At 38.7% G+C, this 19,477-nt stretch overlaps 1 pseudogene; it reads right to left on the bottom strand.

Annotated features, from left to right (window-relative positions):
• Window positions 1–143: 143 nt before the first annotated feature.
• LOC142176359 (geraniol 8-hydroxylase-like) lies at window positions 144–18,853 on the bottom strand (annotated as a pseudogene).
• Window positions 18,854–19,477: the final 624 nt, after the last annotated feature.

Raw genomic sequence — 19,477 nt, 5'->3', positions numbered from 1 at the left:
AGCATTAATGGAGCAAGGTAACACTACTCTATTGATCTTTTCTTTAACAATGATGACTTGTTGTTTTGCTGCTTCCTGACATTCATATTTGGAAATTCTGAGCAGTTGATGAAGCACTCGAAACTACTTTTCAGGTTTGCATTTGTACCATTTTCTAATTTCCTCGTTTTATATGAATTTATAGTTTCTTTACTTTCTTGTCATGCTTTGTATGCTTTTATTTAAAGTAATTTATCCTAAATTCTTATTTTTTGGGGCAATTGACCTGCTGCCTAGAGTTGACATAAAGTTGAAAAATGTAAAGTAATACAGGGTGAAAGCACTGAAGCATGGGTGGAACCATGTCAGTTATTTGAATCAAGGAACACAAGAAGAAGTTAAGTAGCTAGGCAATTAAACAAATTAAAAGATGAAAATGGTGAAACTAAAACAGAACTTCTGAACATATGCTACCACTCAATATATCCCTATTCGACGCACACAAATCATAGTGGCAATTGGTACTTAAAAGTGTTGTCATAACCTGTAGTTCTCAACGTTCTAAACATATGGGTAATAAAAAAAAATTAAGAATAGTGATCCAAGATGTTGAAGTTCGTTACTTATTTCAAGTTTATTATCTCCAACTAAATGCTTCATTCTGAAACACATATCACCCGTACCTTACATAAACATACTTCTCACAATCACATCGCTCATAGGAACAATCCCATTAAGGTGGAAACAGTGGCAAATCACGTATATAGACTAAACAATGACCTTATTTTATTCCATACTAGGAATGGCAACAAGAGGAACAACCTTCCTCACGTTAACTCCAAACTATTCCTCCATGTCCAGTTTCTCCGGTGCCATCCCATCAGGTAGCTTCCAACTAAATGGTTGAATAATAGAAGCCAACATCAAATTCACCATCCTTATAGCAAGTGGCATTCCCGGATAAATTCTCCGGCCGGCGCCAAACGGTATAAACTCAAAGTCCCTACCTTTGTAATCCACACTAGACTTTATGAATCTCTCAGGCAGAAACTTTAGTGGCTTTTCCCAGGACTTTGGGTCTCTTCCAATTGCCCAAGCATTCACGGAAACTTGACTATTCTTGGGCACAATGTAGCCCAATACTTCTACATCGTTTTGTGCTTTGTGTGGCAAGAGTAATGAAACTGTTGGGTGAAGTCTCATGGTTTCTTTTACCGCTGCCTGGAGGTATGGAAGTTTCTCAATGTCTGATTCTTTTACTGGCCTTTCTATGCCTATTTGTTGAAGAATTTCTTCTCTTACTTTTTGTAACTCATGAGGATTTAGAAGTAGTTCTGCCATTACCCATTCTGTTGTTATAGCAGATGTGTCACTTCCAGCCATTAATAATTCCTGTCATCGGTTGTCGTGCCACACACATGCAAGAATCTATTAGCTTCATATATATTCTGTTTTGCAGAAGGTACATAATTACTAACTTTGTTAATTTATTTAAGAAGATTATTTAATACAACTTGGTACGCTGAAAATATTTGTTTCTACAAGTTGAGGTCTCTATTTGACAACCCATTGAGTTAGGGATTGTCATAAAAACTGTTCAAGTACAAATGGGATAAAATTCACAAGTAGTCACTTTTCAGCTCTGTAATTAAAAAATCAGACTTTGAAATTGCAGGTGAAATTAAAACTCCGTGACAATAGCTATTTTTCAATTACGGGGCTGAAAAGTGGCTAGTCGTGCCATTTCTACATTCTGGACCACCTAAATATTTGGAGAGAATTTTGAAAAAGTCACTCGTCATCTGGACGAGCTTGTAAAGCCTAGAAACTTTTTCTGTTTTAAAAGGGTTAATTTACATAGCCTTGAAGTACGTGCAGGATCACATCAGGATCACATAAGAATAAGGGGGCATTAATATACTTGGATATAATTTTAACCCAAGTTGAAAGTCTCCTAGCTAAGTGGCCAAGTGCCCAACTTAAGAAAAGTTGGCTAAGTTGAAGCTGGAAGAAGTCATTGAAATCGTGGCCTCAAACATAGACATGGTTGCCCATCTGTAGCCACACTTTCATAAGAGATCAAGAAAGGAATTACGAAACTATGGTGTGAACCGTGTGCACAGTTCAAGCGTGGTCCTTTACAGAGAGAAGAGGAAGAGGAAGGCCTAAAGGGCTGAATCAAGAGTCCACCGTGCCAACTGTTCTTTTTCATTTAAGTATAAGGTGAAACTCAAAATTCAAATTTGAAAAGGAAAGAGAAAAAGAAGAAGCAATTACCACCATAAGAGGCTTGATCGTTGTGCCAAATGGGCGCATCTTCTTCACATTGATCAAGAAGTACATCCAACAAATCTCCTTTTTTCTTCATCCCTGAGGTTCTAGCTTCTATTGTCTTCTCAATTATTGTTGGGAAGAAGAAACCATATCCTAATTCTAACACTCGTGGAGATTTACTTAGAGATAGAGAAGAAGGGTGAAGAAGTGGTCGTGCATATTATGTCTTTAGAATATAAGGAGACATAAGTTAGTGGGTTAGTGTGGGAGGAATAAATATATATGTCAAGTGTATAATATATACATGTACAAAGCAAGCAATGAAAAACACGAGAGATTTTTTCAATCAGATTTCTCCTTCAATTTCGTACATGGTATCAGAGCAATAAGCTCGATCCAACAGTCCAACCATCAAATCCATTTACATCAGATTCATCATCATAATCAGTAACCTAAAATGTTTAAAAGAACCATCACGTCTACTGGTGATACGAGCAATGCTGCAAAACCAGTTAGTTATGATGTCAATCACCATTATCTTCTCAACAACTCTGACTCACCTGGAATGACTCTAGTCAACACCGTGTTTGATGGAAGAGGATACCCAGTGTGTAGGAGATCTATTCTCCTGTCTTTGTCACCCAAGAACAAACTTGGTTTCATCAATGGAGCATGTCAATCTCCAGATCTGAAATCTCCAGGCCATGAATAATGGAGTTGTGTGAATGACATGGTCATCTCTTGGATCCTAAATGCTCTCTCAAAGGATATTGCAGACAGTGTGATATACTCCAAAACTGCAAAAGAAATTTGGGACAGCTTGGAGCAGAAATTTGGGAGATCAAATGGAGCCAAGCTTTATCATCTGCAGAAGGAGTTATCAGGTTTAGTACAGGGAAACAGTGACATTGCAGCATACTTCACTAAGTTCAAACGACTGTGGGATGAATTAGATGCTTTAAATGTTATCATATGTTGTTCATGTGTTTGTGAAGGAAAGGTAAAGTTGACTAAGTCTCTTGATGATCAGAGATTGATCCAATTCCTAATGGGATTAAATGACATCTATGCACAAGCAAGAGGAAATATCCTCATGATGAACCTTTTGCCTAGCATAGATGTTGCTTATTCATTTCTCTTGCAAGATGAAAATCAAAGAGCAGTTTATGCAAATGCACATTTTAATTCTAAATCAGTATTATTCATGGCAGCTGGAGACGCCAAGTAGCCTAATGCACAACTTCTAGCTGATTTTGCCGATTTTATGATCACATGACAAGGGAAGAATTATTAGAAACTTAGAAGCCAAACACAAAGAGGAGCAGCCATATCACCAAAATATAACAACGCAGGGCAAAAGTTTGTTAAACTTCATCAAAGGTTTAAAGGGAAAAAGAAGTACAATCCAAATGTGTCTTGTAGAATAAAATCTAGAAGATTTATTGGATTTCCAGAATCCAAATAATCCAGAAGATATTTTAACTTATCCAAATGTGATTAGTAACCTAAAATATTTGAATGTGTCTAGTACAATCCAAATATGATTAGTAGCATAAACTCCAAGCATATATTCGAACTTATACATATAGACACATGGGGACCTTATAAGTCAAATACTTACAATAGATTCAGATATTTCTTTACTGTAGTAGATAACTATAGCAGAGGAATATGGACATTTTTATTAAGTGCAAAAAGCAATGCTTTTTCTATGCTTAAATTTTTTCTGTCTATGGTTGAAAGGCAATTCAATGAGAAAGTCAGAATGATAAGATCTGACAATGCATTAGAATTGGGAAAAGGTACACAAGAGGCAACTTTCCTAGCTTCAGAAAGAATTATACACCAACTGTCTTGTGTAACAACTCCTTAACAGAATGGAATTGTTGAAAAGAAGCATATACACTTCTTAGAGATTGCGAGAGAGTTAATGTTTCAATCCAAGCTACATATGTCATATTGGGGTGAATCTATCCTAACTGCCACACATCTTATTAATAAGATGCCTTCTAGTGTTCTTAAAGGAAAGACACCATATGAGGTTTTATTTCAAGAGAAACCCAAGTATGATCATTTAAAGAATTTTGGATGCCTTTGTTATGCTTCTACAATAGCCCAGGGAAGAGGCAAGTTCGATGATAGGGCAACAATTTGTGTTTTGCTTGGTTATCCGCTTCATCAGAAGGGATATAAGCTATTGGAATTGTCCACAAGAAGAGTATTTGTGTCAAGGGATGTGAAATTTCATGAATCACACTTCCCTTTTGTTGAAACCAGCACATCACAACATCCTATATTCCCAAGCTCAACATTTAATACAGAATCTACCTATTCACCTTCATCACAAGATCAATCCTCACCTATCTCTTTAGAACCTGAAGTTTGTGATATTTTCTCCTTACCATCACCAAGTTCTTCATACACTCCCTTTCATCACCAATTGTCTACTAGCCCAATTCTTTTTCAGTCTATCCTAGATACACCACACACTACCTCACCTGTTTCTATACCCAAGTAGCCTACACCATTGAGAAAGTCAGGAAGAGTTTCCAATCAACCAACCTACTTGAAAGATTATGTATGCAGTAATATCATGTTCACAAATGTAGCATCAGCTTGTTTCACTTAACCAAGTAAGCCTAGGGAATTTTGTTTCTTTTCTCTGTCACCCAACAATCAACATGTGCTGCAATCCCTCTCTACTCTCACAGAACCTAACAGTTTTGCACAGGCTTGTCAACATCCATGTTGGATAGAAGCTATGAATGCTTAAAGCTCTAGAAGACAACCACACATGGCATGTGGTTGAATTACCTAAAGAAAAAAAAGGCTCTGCCTTGCAAATGGGTGTACAAGGTAAAGCATTCGAATGGAAGAATTGAAAGGTTGAAGGCAAGGCTAGTGGTCAGGGGGGATATCCAAAGAGAAGGAATAGATTATAGTGAGACTTTTTCACCAGTGGTGAAAATGACAACGATAATGTGTTTACTCACTATTGCAGCCAAAAGAGATTGGAATATGTGTCAATTAGATATCAACAATGCATGTTTGCATGGTGATCTACAAAAGGAGGTGTACATGAGGTTTTAACACCTCCTAGTCCTAAGCATGTTTGTTAACTAAGGAAGTCATTGTATGGTTTAAAACAAGCTTCCAGGCAATGGTATGTTAGGCTTGCATGAGCTTTGAGTTTTAAGGGGTATTCTTCATCATTAAACGATTACTCACTATTTTTTAAACGGACAGGAAACCTGATTTCTATCCTAGCTGTATATGTAGATGACATACTGCTTACTGGAGATGACTTGGAAGAAATTCAGCATATCAAGGGTTTTCTAAACAGTGAATTCAAGGTCAAAAATCTAGGAGACATACATTATTTTTTAGGAATGGAAATTCTGCGAGAAAAGGAAGGTTTTATTGTAAGCCAAAAGAGATTTACCCTAGATATGCTGGAGGAATTTGATGTATCTCATTTGCCTCGAGTCAGTTCTCCTCTTGATCCTTCCTCCAAGCTTCAAGCTGATGATGGGCATCCCTTGCAATATCCAATAGTATTTCGTCATCTGGTTGGCAAGTTGAACTATCTCACTAACACTCACCCGGGCCTTTATTTCGTAGTCCTTACCCTCAGTCAATACATGCAGAGACCCTGTAAGTCTCATTTCTCTGCTGCCTTATGAGTGCTCAAATATTTAGAGTTGTGATCCAGGACAAGGAATTCTTCTCTCAGCAAAACACTCATTCTCCTTGCTTGCATTTTGCGATGCTGATTGGGCCTCTTGTAAGGATTCTAGGAGGTCCGTAAGTGGATTCTTCATCACACTAGGAGGAGTACCCATTTCCTGGAAATCAAAGCAATAAGTGTCAATCTCCCTATCTTCTGCAGAGGCAGAATACAGATCTATGAGAAGAGTAACTGCATAACTTACATGGTTAGTTCGACTTCTTGAAGATCTCTCTGCACCAGTAAGTCTTCCCATACCTCTTCACTCTGACAGCAAGGCAGCCATTCATATCGCCCGATTTCCAAAACCGTCTTCCACGAACGCACAAAACATGTAAAAATTGACTGTCATTTTGTGCGTCAACAATTCCTTTCCGGTTTAATTACCCTTTATTTTGTTCCATCTAAAAACCAACTGGCGGATCTCTTCACAAAGCCACTTTATGGGGTTTCTCACTCCGAGATTTTGAGCAAGTTAGAGGTCACAAAGTTACCCTCCAACTTGAGGGGGGATGTTTGGAAGAAGAAACCATATACTAATTCTAACACTCGTGGAAATTTACTTAGAGATAGAGAAGAAGGGTGAAGAAGAAGAAGGGTGAAAAAGTGGTCGTGCATATTATGTCTTTAGAATATAGGGGGACATAATTAATGGGTTAGGGGACATAAATTAGTGGACATGAGGGGACATAAATTAATGGGGTTAGTAAGAGGATTATAATATAAGAAGACATGAGTTAGTGGGTTAGTGTGGGAGGAATAAATATATATGTCAAGTTTATAATATATACATGTCCAAAGCAATCAATGAAAAACACGGAAGATTTTTTCAATCAGATTTCTCCTTCAATTTCGTACAATTATTTTGTCAAATATCTCATGCAACCTTAAATATGCTTGCTCTATACAATGTTTCACTCCTTGCAAATCTAGCCGCTTGAGAACCGGAAAATAATCATATAAGTTAGGTACCTAAAATATTTGAATGTGTCTAGTACAATCCAAATATGATTAGTAGCATAAAATCCAAGCATATATTTGAAGTTATACATATAGACACATGGGGACCTTATAAGTCAAATACTTACAATGGATTCAAATATTTCTTTACTGTATTAGATAACTATAGCAGAGGAACATGGACATTTTTATTAAGTGCAAAAAGCAATGCTTTTCCTATGCTTAAATCTTTTCTGTCTATGGATGAAAGGCAATTCAATGTGAAAGTCAGAATGATAAGATCTGACAATGCATTAGAATTGGGAAAAGGTACACAAGAGGCAACTTTCCTAGCTTCAGAAAGAATTCTACACCAACTGTCTTGTGTAACAACTCCTTAACAGAATGAAATTATTGAAAGGAAGCATAGACACCTCTTAGAGATTGCGAGAGGGTTAATGTTTCAATCCAAGCTACATATGTCATATTGGGGTGAATCTATCCTAAATGCCACACATCTTATTAATAGGATGCCTTCTAGTTTTCTTAAAGGAAAGACACCATATGAGGTTTTATTTCAAGAGAAACCCAAGTATGATCATTTAAAGAATTTTGGATGCCTTGGTTATGCTTCTACAATAACCCAGGGAAGAGGCAAGTTCGATGATAGGACAACAACTTGTATTTTGCTTGGTTATCCACTTCATCAGAAGGGATATAAGCTATTAGAATTGTCCACAAGAAGAGTATTTGTGTCAAGGGATGTGAAATTTCATGAATCACACTTCCCTTTTGTTGAAACCAGCACATCACAACATCCTATATTCCCAAGCTCAACATTTAATACAGAATCTACCTATTCACCTTCATCACAAGATCAATCCTCACCTATCTCTTTAGAACCTGAAGTTTGTGATATTTTCTCCTTACCATCACCAAGTTCTTCATACACTCCCTTTCATCACCAATTGTCTACTAGCCCAATTCTTTTTCAGTCTATCCTACATACACCACACACTACCTCACCTGTTTCTATACCCAAGTGGCCTACACCATTGAGAAAGTCAGGAAGAGTTTCCAATCAACCAACCTACTTGAAAGATTATGTATGCAGTAATATCATGTTCACAAATGTAGCATCAGCTTGTTTCACTTAACCAAGTAAGCCTAGGGAATTTTGTTTCTTTTCTCTGTCACCCAACAATCAACATGTGCTGCAATCCCTCTCTATTCTCACAGAACCTAACAGTTTTGGACAGGCTTGTCAACATCCATATCGGATAGAAGCTATGAATTCAGAGCTTAAAGCTCTAGAAGACAACCACTCATGGCATGTGGTTGAATTACCTAAAGAAAAAAAAGGCTCTGCCTTGCAAATGGGTGTACAAGGTAAAGCATTCGAATGGAAGAATTGAAAGGTTGAAGGCAAGGCTAGTGGTCAGGGGGGATATTCAAAGAGAAGGAATAGATTATAGTGAGACTTTTTCACCAGTGGTGAAAATGACAACGATAATGTGTTTACTCACTATTGCAGCCAAAAGAGATTGGAATATGTGTCAATTAGATATCAACAATGCATGTTTGCATGGTGATCTAAAAAAGGAGGTGTACATGAGGTTTTAACACCTCCTAGTCCTAAGCATGTTTGTTAACTAAGGAAGTCATTGTATGGTTTAAAACAAGCTTTCAGGCAATGGTATGTTAGGCTTGCATGAGCTTTGAGTTTTAAGGGGTATTCTTCATCATTAAACGATTACTCACTATTTTTTAAACGGACAGGAAACCTGATTTCTATCCTAGCTGTATATGTAGATGACATACCGCTTACTGGAGATGACTTGGAAGAAATTCTGCATATCAAGGGTTTTCTAAACAGTGAATTCAAGGTCAAAAATCTAGGAGACATACATTATTTTTTAGGAATGGAAATTCTGCGAGAAAAGGAAGGTTTTATTGTAAGCCAAAAGAGATTTACCCTAGATATGCTGGAGGAATTTGATGTATCTCATTTGCCTCGAGTCAGTTCTCCTCTTGATCCTTCCTCCAAGCTTCAAGCTGATGATGGGCACCCCTTGCAATATCCAATAGTATTTCGTCATCTGGTTGGCAAGTTGAACTATCTCACTAACACTCACCCGGGCCTTTATTTCGTAGTCCTTACCCTCAGTCAATACATGCAGAGACCCTGTAAGTCTCATTTCTCTGCTGCCTTATGAGTGCTCAAATATTTAGAGTTGTGATCCAGGACAAGGAATTCTTCTCTCAGCAAAACACTCATTCTCCTTGCTTGCATTTTGCGATGCTGATTGGGCCTCTTGCAAGGATTCTAGGATGCCCGTAAGTGGATTCTCCATCACTAGGGGAGTACCCATTTCCTGGAAATCAAAGCAATAAGTGTCAATCTCCCTATCTTCTGCAGAGGCAGAATACAGATCTATGAGAAGAGTAACTGCATAACTTATTTGGTTAGTTCGACTTCTTGAAGATCTCTCTGCACCAGTAAGTCTTCCCATACCTCTTCACTCTGACAGCAAGGCAGCCATTCATATCACCCGATTTCCAAAACCGTCTTCCACGAACGCACAAAACATGTAAAAATTGACTGTCATTTTGTGTATCAACAGTTCCTTTCCGGTTTAATTACCCTTTCTTTTGTTTCATCTAAAAACCAACTGGCGGATCACTTCACAAAGCCACTTCCGGGGGATGTGAAATTCCATCTAAGCTATTGGAATTGTCCACAAGAAGAGTATTTGTGTCAAGGGATGTGAAATTTCATGAATCACACTTCCCTTTTGTTGAAACCAGCACATCACAACATCCTATATTCCCAAGCTCAACATTTACTACAGAACCTACCTATTCACCTTCATCACAAGATCAATACTCACCTATCTCTTTAGAACCTGAAGTTTGTGATATTTTCTCCTTACCATCACCAAGTTCTTCATACACTCCCTTTCATCACCAATTGTCTACTAGCCCAATTCTTTTTCAGTCTATCCTAGATACACCACACACTACCTCACCTGTTTCTATACCCAAGTAGCCTACACCATTGAGAAAGTCAGGAAGAGTTTCCAATCAACCAGCCTAATTGAAAGATTATATATGCAGTAATATCATGTTCACAAATGTAGCAGCAGCTTGTTTCACTTAACCAAGTAAGCCTAGGGAATTTTGTTTGTTTTCTCTGTCACCCAACAATCAACATGTGTTGCAATCCCTCTCTACTCTCACAGAACCTAATAGTTTTGGACAGGCTTGTCAACATCCATGTTGGATAGAAGCTATGAATTCAGAGCTTAAAGCTCTAGAAGACAACCACACATGGCATGTGGTTGAATTACCTAAAGAAAAAAAAGGCTCTACCTTGCAAATGGGTGTACAAGGTAAAGCATTCGAATGGAAGAATTGAAAGGTTGAAGGCAAGGCTGGTGGTCAGGGGGGATATCCAAAGAGAAGGAATAGATTATAGTAAGACTTTTTCACCAGTGGTGAAAATGACAACGATAATGTGTTTACTCACTATTGCAGCCAAAAGAGATTGGAATGTGTGTCAATTAGATGTCAACTATGCATTTTTGCATGGTGATCTACAAAAGGAGGTGTACATGAGGTTTTAACACCTCCTAGTCCTAAGCATGTTTGTTTACTAAGGAAGTCATTGTATGGTTTAAAACAAGCTTCCGGGCAATAAGTCATTGTATGGTTTAAAACAAGCTTCCGGGCAATGGTATGCTAGGCTTGCATGTGCTTTGAGATTTAAGGGGTATTCTTCATCATTAAACGATTACTCACTATTTTTTAAACGTACAGGAAACCTTATTTCTATCCTAGCTGTATATGTAGATGACATACTGCTTACTGGAGATGACTTGGAAGAAATTCATCATATCAAGGGTTTTCTAAACAGTGAATTCAATGTCAAAATCTAGGAGACATACATTATTTTTTAGGGATGAAAATTCTGCGAGAAAAGGAGGGTTTTATTGTAAGCCAAAGGAGATTTACCCTAGATATGCTGGAGGAATTTGATGTGTCTCATTTGCCTCGAGTCAGTTCTCCTTTTTATCCTTCCTCCAAGCTTCAAGCTGATGATGGGCACCCCTTGCAATATCCAACAGTATTTCGTCATCTGGTTGGCAAGTTGAACTATCTCACTAATACTCACCCGGGCCTTTATTTCGTAGTCCTTACCCTCAGTCAATACATGCAGACACCCTGTAAGTCTCATTTCTCTGCTGCCTTATGAGTGCTCAAATATTTGAGTTGTGATCCAGGACAAGGAATTCTTCTCTTAGCAAAACACTCATTCTCCTTGCTTGCATTTTGCGATGCTGATTGGGCCTCTTGTAAGGATTCTAGGAGGTCCGTAAGTGGATTCTTCATCACACTAGGAGGAGTACCCATTTCCTGGAAATCAAAGCAATAAGTGTCAATCTCCCTATCTTCTGCAGAGGCAGAATACAGATCTATGAGAAGAGTAATTGTATAACTTACATGGTTAGTTCGACTTCTTGAAGATCTCTCTGCGCCAGTAAGTCTTCCCATGCCTCTTCACTCTGACAGCATGGAAGCCATTCACATCGCCCGGTTTCCAAAACCGTCTTCCACGAACGCACAAAACATGTAAAAATTGACTGTCATTTTGTGCGTCAACAATTCCTTTCCGGTTTAATTACCCTTTATTTTGTTCCATCTAAAAACCAACTGGCGGATCTCTTCACAAAGCCACTTTATGGGGTTTCTCACTCCGAGATTTTGAGCAAGTTAGAGGTCACAAAGTTACCCTCCAACTTGAGGGGGGATGTTTGGAAGAAGAAACCATATACTAATTCTAACACTCGTGGAAATTTACTTAGAGATAGAGAAGAAGGGTGAAGAAGAAGAAGGGTGAAAAAGTGGTCGTGCATATTATGTCTTTAGAATATAGGGGGACATAATTAATGGGTTAGGGGACATAAATTAGTGGACATGAGGGGACATAAATTAATGGGGTTAGTAAGAGGATTATAATATAAGAAGACATAAGTTAGTGGGTTAGTGTGGGAAGAATAAATATATATGTCAAGTGTATAATATATACATGTACAAAGCAATCAATGAAAAACACGGAAGATTTTTACAATCAGATTTCTCCTTCAATTTCTCAATTATTTGGTCAAATATCTCATGCAACCTTAAATATGCTATCTCTATACGACGTTTCACTCCTTGCAAATCTAGCCGCTTGAGAATCGGAAAATAATCAAATAAGTTGGACTGTCCAAATCAATTCCTTGAACTCGTTAGCTGTCTTGAATTCTGGGTCTACCATATCCATCGAGAAAATGGTGTTCGATATTGAATTCAACGTTGTCACAAAAGCAACACGGCCGATGTCAACAGTTGTACCAGTTTGACACTGTTTCCTTATATGATTCACTAGTTATGCAGCCTTTTGGCGACGAAGTTCTTGGAGAGAATCGAGTCTGACAGTCAGTCACTCAGTACCGTATAAGGCCAATCCAGCCCTAGGGTAATTTATCCCCAAATGTAAATAATACGGACAAGATCCATGTCCAAGGAAATTCATTACAATATAAATAAGTAAGGCAAGTCCATGCCCTGGGAAAACCATCCCGAATATATATAATCATCTACGCTCACTGAGGGTGTGTACATACTCCGGAGGGGCTCCTTCAACCCAAGCGTGATATAAAGCCTTTATGGCCTACTGCAGGCGGGCAGTCCCGATCCGTATAATAATAAAGCCTATAAGGGCTGCTGCAGGCGGGCAGCCCCGCTCCATTAAATAGTAAAGCCTATAAGGCCTGCTGCAGGCGGGCAGCCCCGATCCATATAATAATAATATATAAAGCCATTATAGCCTGCTGCAGGCGGGCAGTCCCGATCCATTTAATACTAATATATATAAAGCCAATATGGCATGCTGCGGCGCGCAGCTCGATCCCATAAATATCCTCACAATGGACAAATATAACTAAGTGTGATATGTATATTTTATATTTTTGTTCTTAAAACAATTAATTCAACAGCAACACGACCCCATGGGTCCCAAAAATATTGGCACGTAGCCTAAACATGATCTCTAATAAAAGCCTCAACTCAATTTCTTTAACACGTGGAAAATGTTCGGATAATAACATGATTTTTTAATTTTTACAACTTCACAGGATTTATTCAAGTCACAATTTCTATGGTGCACGTCCACACGCTCATCAACTATCGTGTGCATCACCTCCAAACAGTTTGTATAACACCAATTCGGGGATTCATACCCTCAGAACCAAGTTTAGAAGTGTTACTTACCTCAAACCGTGTAATTCCTTATTCCTCTATGCCTTTGCCTCGTGAATTGGCCTCCAAATGCCTCGAATATAGCCACAATTAATTCGATTCAGTCAATAAAATTTATTGGAATTAATTCCATAAGAAAATACTAATTTTCCAGCAAAATCCGAAATTTAGCTCAAAAATCGTCTGCGGGGCCTACGTCTCGGAACTCGACAAAAATTACAAAATATGAACGCTCGTCCAACCACGAGTCCAACCATACAAATTTTACCAAATTCCGACATCAACTCGACCTCCAAATCCTCAGTTAAAATCTATAAAAAATTTCTACCATTTTCAACCCAATTCACTGATTTAGGGATAAAAACAACAATGGATTCAGATATTTTAACCAAAATTGAGTTAAGAATATTTATCCCGTTGTTTTCAGATCTTAAACATTATGTCCAGGTTCGCATTTGCGGACAAAAACTTCGCATTTGGGAAGAACAGTTCCCCCCATGAACAATGTTCGCAATTACGACAAATTGTTCGCAATTGCGAGTGAACAGTATTTTCGCAATTGCGAAAATGGTTCGCAATTGTGAATGAACAGTACCTCACCAGAAACCAACAAACTTAAACTTCTCCGAAATGATCCGAAACCACCCTGAAACTCATCCGAAACCTCTCGGACACAAACCATATATGAATTTCAATCATAAAACATGCTACAGACCTGCTCGCACACTCAAACAACTGAAAAGAGGTCGTCTTGACCCGATATTGATGATGGTCAAACTCCCAAATTTTTTAACTTTACTAGTCTCTCAACCAATGATCCAAAAATACAACCAAGTCTTTTGGGACCCGTCAAATCATACCAACAAGTCTTAAAACATCATATGAACTTAGTCGAAACTTCAAATTACATCAAACAACAACAAAAATACAAATCGCACTCCAATTCAAGCCTAATGAAAACTAACAATTTCCAACTTCTACCTTCAATGCCGAAACCTATCAAATCAAGTCTGATTGACCTCAAATTTTGCACACAAGTCATAAATAACATAATGGAGGTATTTCAATTTTCAGAATCGGATTCCGGCCCTAATATCAAAATGTCAACCCCCCGGTCAAACTTCCCAAAAATTCAACTTTCGCCATTTCAATCCTAATTCTACGGACCTCCAAATAATTTTTCGGACACGCTCCTAAGTTCAAAATTACTGTACGGAGCTATTGGAATCATCAGAATTCAAATCCGATATCGTTTACACATAAGTCAACATCCGGTCAACTTTTCCAACTTAAGCTTTTAATTATGAGACTAAGTGTCTCATTTCACTCTGAAATCCTTCCGGACCCGAACCAACTGCTCCGGAAAGTCATACAACAACTGTAAAGCATAAATTGAGCAGTAGATGGGGGAACGAGGCTGTAATACTCAAAATGACCGGCCGGGTCGTTACATTCTCCCCCACTTAAACATACGTTCGTCCTCGAATGTGCCTAGAGTTGTTTCCAAGCCACCAAATCACTATCCCATCTTACCACGCACATACCCGGAGGTGACCCCACGTCACCTTATTCCATATAGGCCTGACAATACAACACAATTGAAGATCATTACTTTAACATTTTTCCGTAACTTAGAAATCAAATTTTCAACATCCAAAATTCTTTTCAAGACACGAATCTCACATCTACACACTGTATGAGTCTGAACAAGATGTATCAAGCCATAACCATAACCCCATATATATTCACATAACATACTACACATTTTGCATGCTCGCAGCACCATTCCTGATCACAGTAACTACTCCAACTAACCCGGTACTAGTATTGAACCCCATATCAAGCCAAACCTCATTCCAAAATATTCATATACTGTTGATAATAAAAGAAACACGCAGAATCTCGTAACCCCTTATCAGATCCACAAGTCATGGAGCTTTCTAGCCCCAACGAGAACCATAATCACTTTCTAAGCCGACTTTCAATGCCGTCCTCCCAAAATATACCGTTTCAAACCTGATAGTACCCATTCTAGAATCAATGACCTTATATTATTAAACATAACTATCCCACAGACACGCCACATCAATATAACTCAAGCCACAACTGCGCAATCCGTATAACCAAATATGGGATATGTCTCAAGGAAGAGAACCGTATTGCAAGTTCAACATCAACCGAATGGCACATCCCTTAAAAATCGCAGTATGGAGCCAACTATTCCGACTCGGTGTAGAATACACATCCTACTTGGGCCTACCAATGGACCCCCAAATCAACTCTGGTCACCCACAAATAGATAAATAACCCTCCGAAAATCCACAACGACTGAATCATAATACATACTATTATCTGGCTAGCTTAGGCCACGACTCCACAGTCCACCACCATGAAATAATCTGCTCCTGACAACTTCCATTCTCCAAATCCATAGAACACACAAATCACCATTTCTGATCCCATCTCCACCGCCCGAAAGTCTAACACATCTCTCATACACGATCACCCACGAGGAATACTTCTCCCATTCTTTCGTGTCACATAACATCTTAAAATCAACAGTCGATCAACCAGGAGAGTGCCCCAATACCTATGAAACATCCATAATTCAAAACATAGTGCGCCTTCTGAAATGTACACTCTACTCACGCAATACCAAATAGTTATAGCATTCATCTAAACATCAAAAACCGTCCATGCCGTCTAAGAATTTATGACCTCCCCTTCAAAACTGAACCGTATATTTGAACCTGCAAATCTCAGTCTCACTCCACGCGCCGCCTCTATTAGGCCATTACATGAAAACACAAGAACCTCATTAACACTCTGAGTTGCCAGCAAATTACATACCCGATCAGTTAGAATCCTTCCTCTTGCTTCCTTCTAGGAGGAACTCACAATAAATAACACGTTCCCCACACCGATAGAAAATATCCGGTTCAAACCATGGTAGAAACCATCAAGAACACTTTGAAACTCATTTGCACATAACTAAGCTATCAGAACTGAATCTCTCTAAATCAACCAAGCCACGCAGGTCGCCAAACCCAAGATTATTGCCACAAAGCACTTGTAGAAAAACCCCTACATCATAAGCACCCCAAGAACCGATCATATCCATTACCATACTGATCCAACTACTACCAAGCTGTCCTATTTCTCCGAGTCCCTTACAAATTTGTCTTCAAATTGATACTTCTTCTTGCTAAAACACCACGATCTTTAACCACAACCCTAGCATAGAACCACAACGCCCTAAGGCCCATAAGCCGCTGAATTCCCTCTTAAGTACCACAACTGAGACATCCACTCTGAAAGACCTTATGTGAATTTAAAATTGTTCATCTTCCCTTTTCTTATACTGAAATGTAGAATCCATAGTCATACAGAATTACCGCAAGTCCCGACACTATATATAACTAACCAATTCTAGTGACATACCAATCCGAAAAATTTTCAATTGCCACTTATACATTTTTGAATCCATTAGCACCTTCTCGAGAGTCATCCACTTTGTTCAAATCTAAATTGTACCACCCAAATGGGCCGAAAGACACATGCCCCCTTAGCACAACAACACCCAAAGAAATAACCCTGCCTTAATGACACCGATCAAATTCATACTCCGTTCGTACTACATCCTTCACAATAACAACTCACTCATCCCATAATTTCAATATACTCATAAAGTGCAATATAACATGTATCCAGAAATTTTCTTACTCGAGTCATCCTCGATATCAATCTTTGCAAGTCATAACCGAATTACATGTATGCCTCAAACCGAAACCAGTACAACACATAACCATGAAATCAAATCGTCAATAGCAGGTTCCCCCACTTGGCTCAAAGCCATAAATTAAAATACTCGATAACTTACAATACCCATACTCTATTACTGCCATAATATCGCAGTCAGTTCAACGAAAATTCTTCTCAAGCTCATGCAACGCCAACCATAAAAATACCTCAATCATCCGCTAAACTCGCATTCATTCTCTTGACATTCAAGTCAACTTTTTCAACCAGATTCAAATTCAAGTCTCAACACCTACGCCCCGCTGGCAGAAAAGAAACTCTCCACTCAACATTATAAGGAACACACGTACGTAAATTACTCCGCAGGGGATAACCCACCTGCTTAGCCTCAAATTGGCATCTGGTTATACCCTTTCGCAGCCACAATTACTACGCAATCACTTAATCTTTCTGAGTCCAAACTTATTAACAAGACATGAGAATTTAATTTATCCTACAATTTAATAACGTGAAACATCCTTCAATACACTCACAATTTGAGACTATATGTCAAATGATAGAAATCAAGTACCCAATAGCAAACTCTTGAGTCACAAGTAAACTTTATTCGTCACATTCAACTCATTTGAACACATCCCGAATCACATCATACTTATTATATAGCAATTCAACCGCTCATCGAGCCATAAATTCCACTCGTAGGGACACTACCAGAAATATGAGTCCAAATGTACAAGTTCACATAACTGAAGCTACCGAGCTTAAGCTGCAGTCTAAACTTGGCCTTAAGTTCTCCAGACTGGACCATCACCAAAATACAGAATACACATCTCGAACCTCGTTCATGGAATCACATGCCGGCAGTGCACATCTGATACAGAGCGCTCACATGCGCACACGAATGCGTGAAAGGAATTCAAAGAGTTTTGTTTCAAGTTGAATCAATTTTGCACGATAAGGAAAGAAAGATAGAAATTATCCTAAATGCCCTGTAGCGTTTCAAAGATAAGTATGGACGTCATCATATCGATCCGCAAGACTCTACTAGACACTTGCTCATGACTTGCAGAACCTATGAACCTAGAGCTCTGATACCAACTTGTCACGACCCAAAATCTCACCTGTCGTGATGGCGCCTATTTCACTATTAGGCAAGCCGACAATCTCAACTGAAGAATTCTTAAAATATAGATAAAAATCATTCCCCAAAACCCGGTGTCACTGAGTATATGAGCATCTAATATGAATACAAAGTCTGACTTATAAAATCAGTCTGAAAATATAGAACAGTACAATAATTAAACAGGAAGGGAATCAAGTCTGCAGACGTCAAGCAGCTACCTTGATAGTCCCCAACAGTATTAACTTCGAAATCTAGCAGCCGCCGTATCCGGGAGTACCTGAATCTGCACACGAGGTGCAGAGTATAGTATGAGTACAACTAACTCAATAAGTAACAAGACTAACCTCTGGGCTGAAAGTAGTGACGAGCTCCGCAGGTACAGTCCAGTATAAATAATGGTACAAAAATATAGGCATGCTTTCAAGTTCAACAGTTAATTTTAGTACAAATGAAATAGATCAATATTGCATGGTATGAGGAATATGACATCTCAGTAGAAAGACCTCATGTAACTACCGGTTAAAAATTATTCGGTCACTCGGTACTATTTATGGCCAATCCAGCCCAGGGGTGTTCCAACCCGTATATATATATACATCGACCGACAGTCAGTCACTCAGTACCGTATAAGGCCAATCCAGCCCTGGGGTAATTTATCCCCAAATATAAATGATACGGACAAGATCCATGTCCAAGTAAATTCATTACAATATAAATAAGGCAAGTCCATGCCCTGGGAAATCCATCCCGAATATGTATAATCATCTACGCTCACTAGGGGTGTGTACAGCCTCCGGAGATAAAGCCTTTATGGCCTACTGCAGGCGGGCAGTCCCGATCCGTATAATAATAAAGCCTATAAGGCCTGCTGCAGGCGGGCAGCCCCGATCCATTAAATAGTAAAGCCTATAAGGCCTGCTGTAGGTGGACAACCCCGATCCATAAAATAGTAAAGCCTATAAGGCCTGCTGCAGGCGGACAGCCCCGATCCATATAATAATAATATATAAAGTCATTATAGCCTGCTGCAGGCGGGCAACCCCGATTTATTTAATGATAACATGTATAAAGCCAATATGGCATGCTGCGGCGCGTAGCTCGATCCCATAAATATCCTCACAATGGACGAATATGACTGAGTGTGAAATGTATATTTTATATATATTTTTTGAAATAATTAATTCAACAGCAACACGACCCCATGGATCCCAAAAATATTGGCACGTAGCCTAAGCATAATCTTTAATAAAAGCCTCAACTCAATTTCTTTAACACGTGAAAAATATTCGGATAATAACATGATTCTTTAATTTTTACAACTTCATAGGATTTATTCAAGTCACGATTTCTATGGTGCACGTCCACACGCTCGT

This window comes from Nicotiana tabacum, chromosome 22, assembly GCF_000715075.1.
Source record: "Nicotiana tabacum cultivar K326 chromosome 22, ASM71507v2, whole genome shotgun sequence".
NCBI lineage: Eukaryota > Viridiplantae > Streptophyta > Magnoliopsida > Solanales > Solanaceae > Nicotiana > Nicotiana tabacum.
Note: the sequence above shows the minus strand (reverse complement) of the source record. Positions and strands in the feature narration are given on the sequence as shown.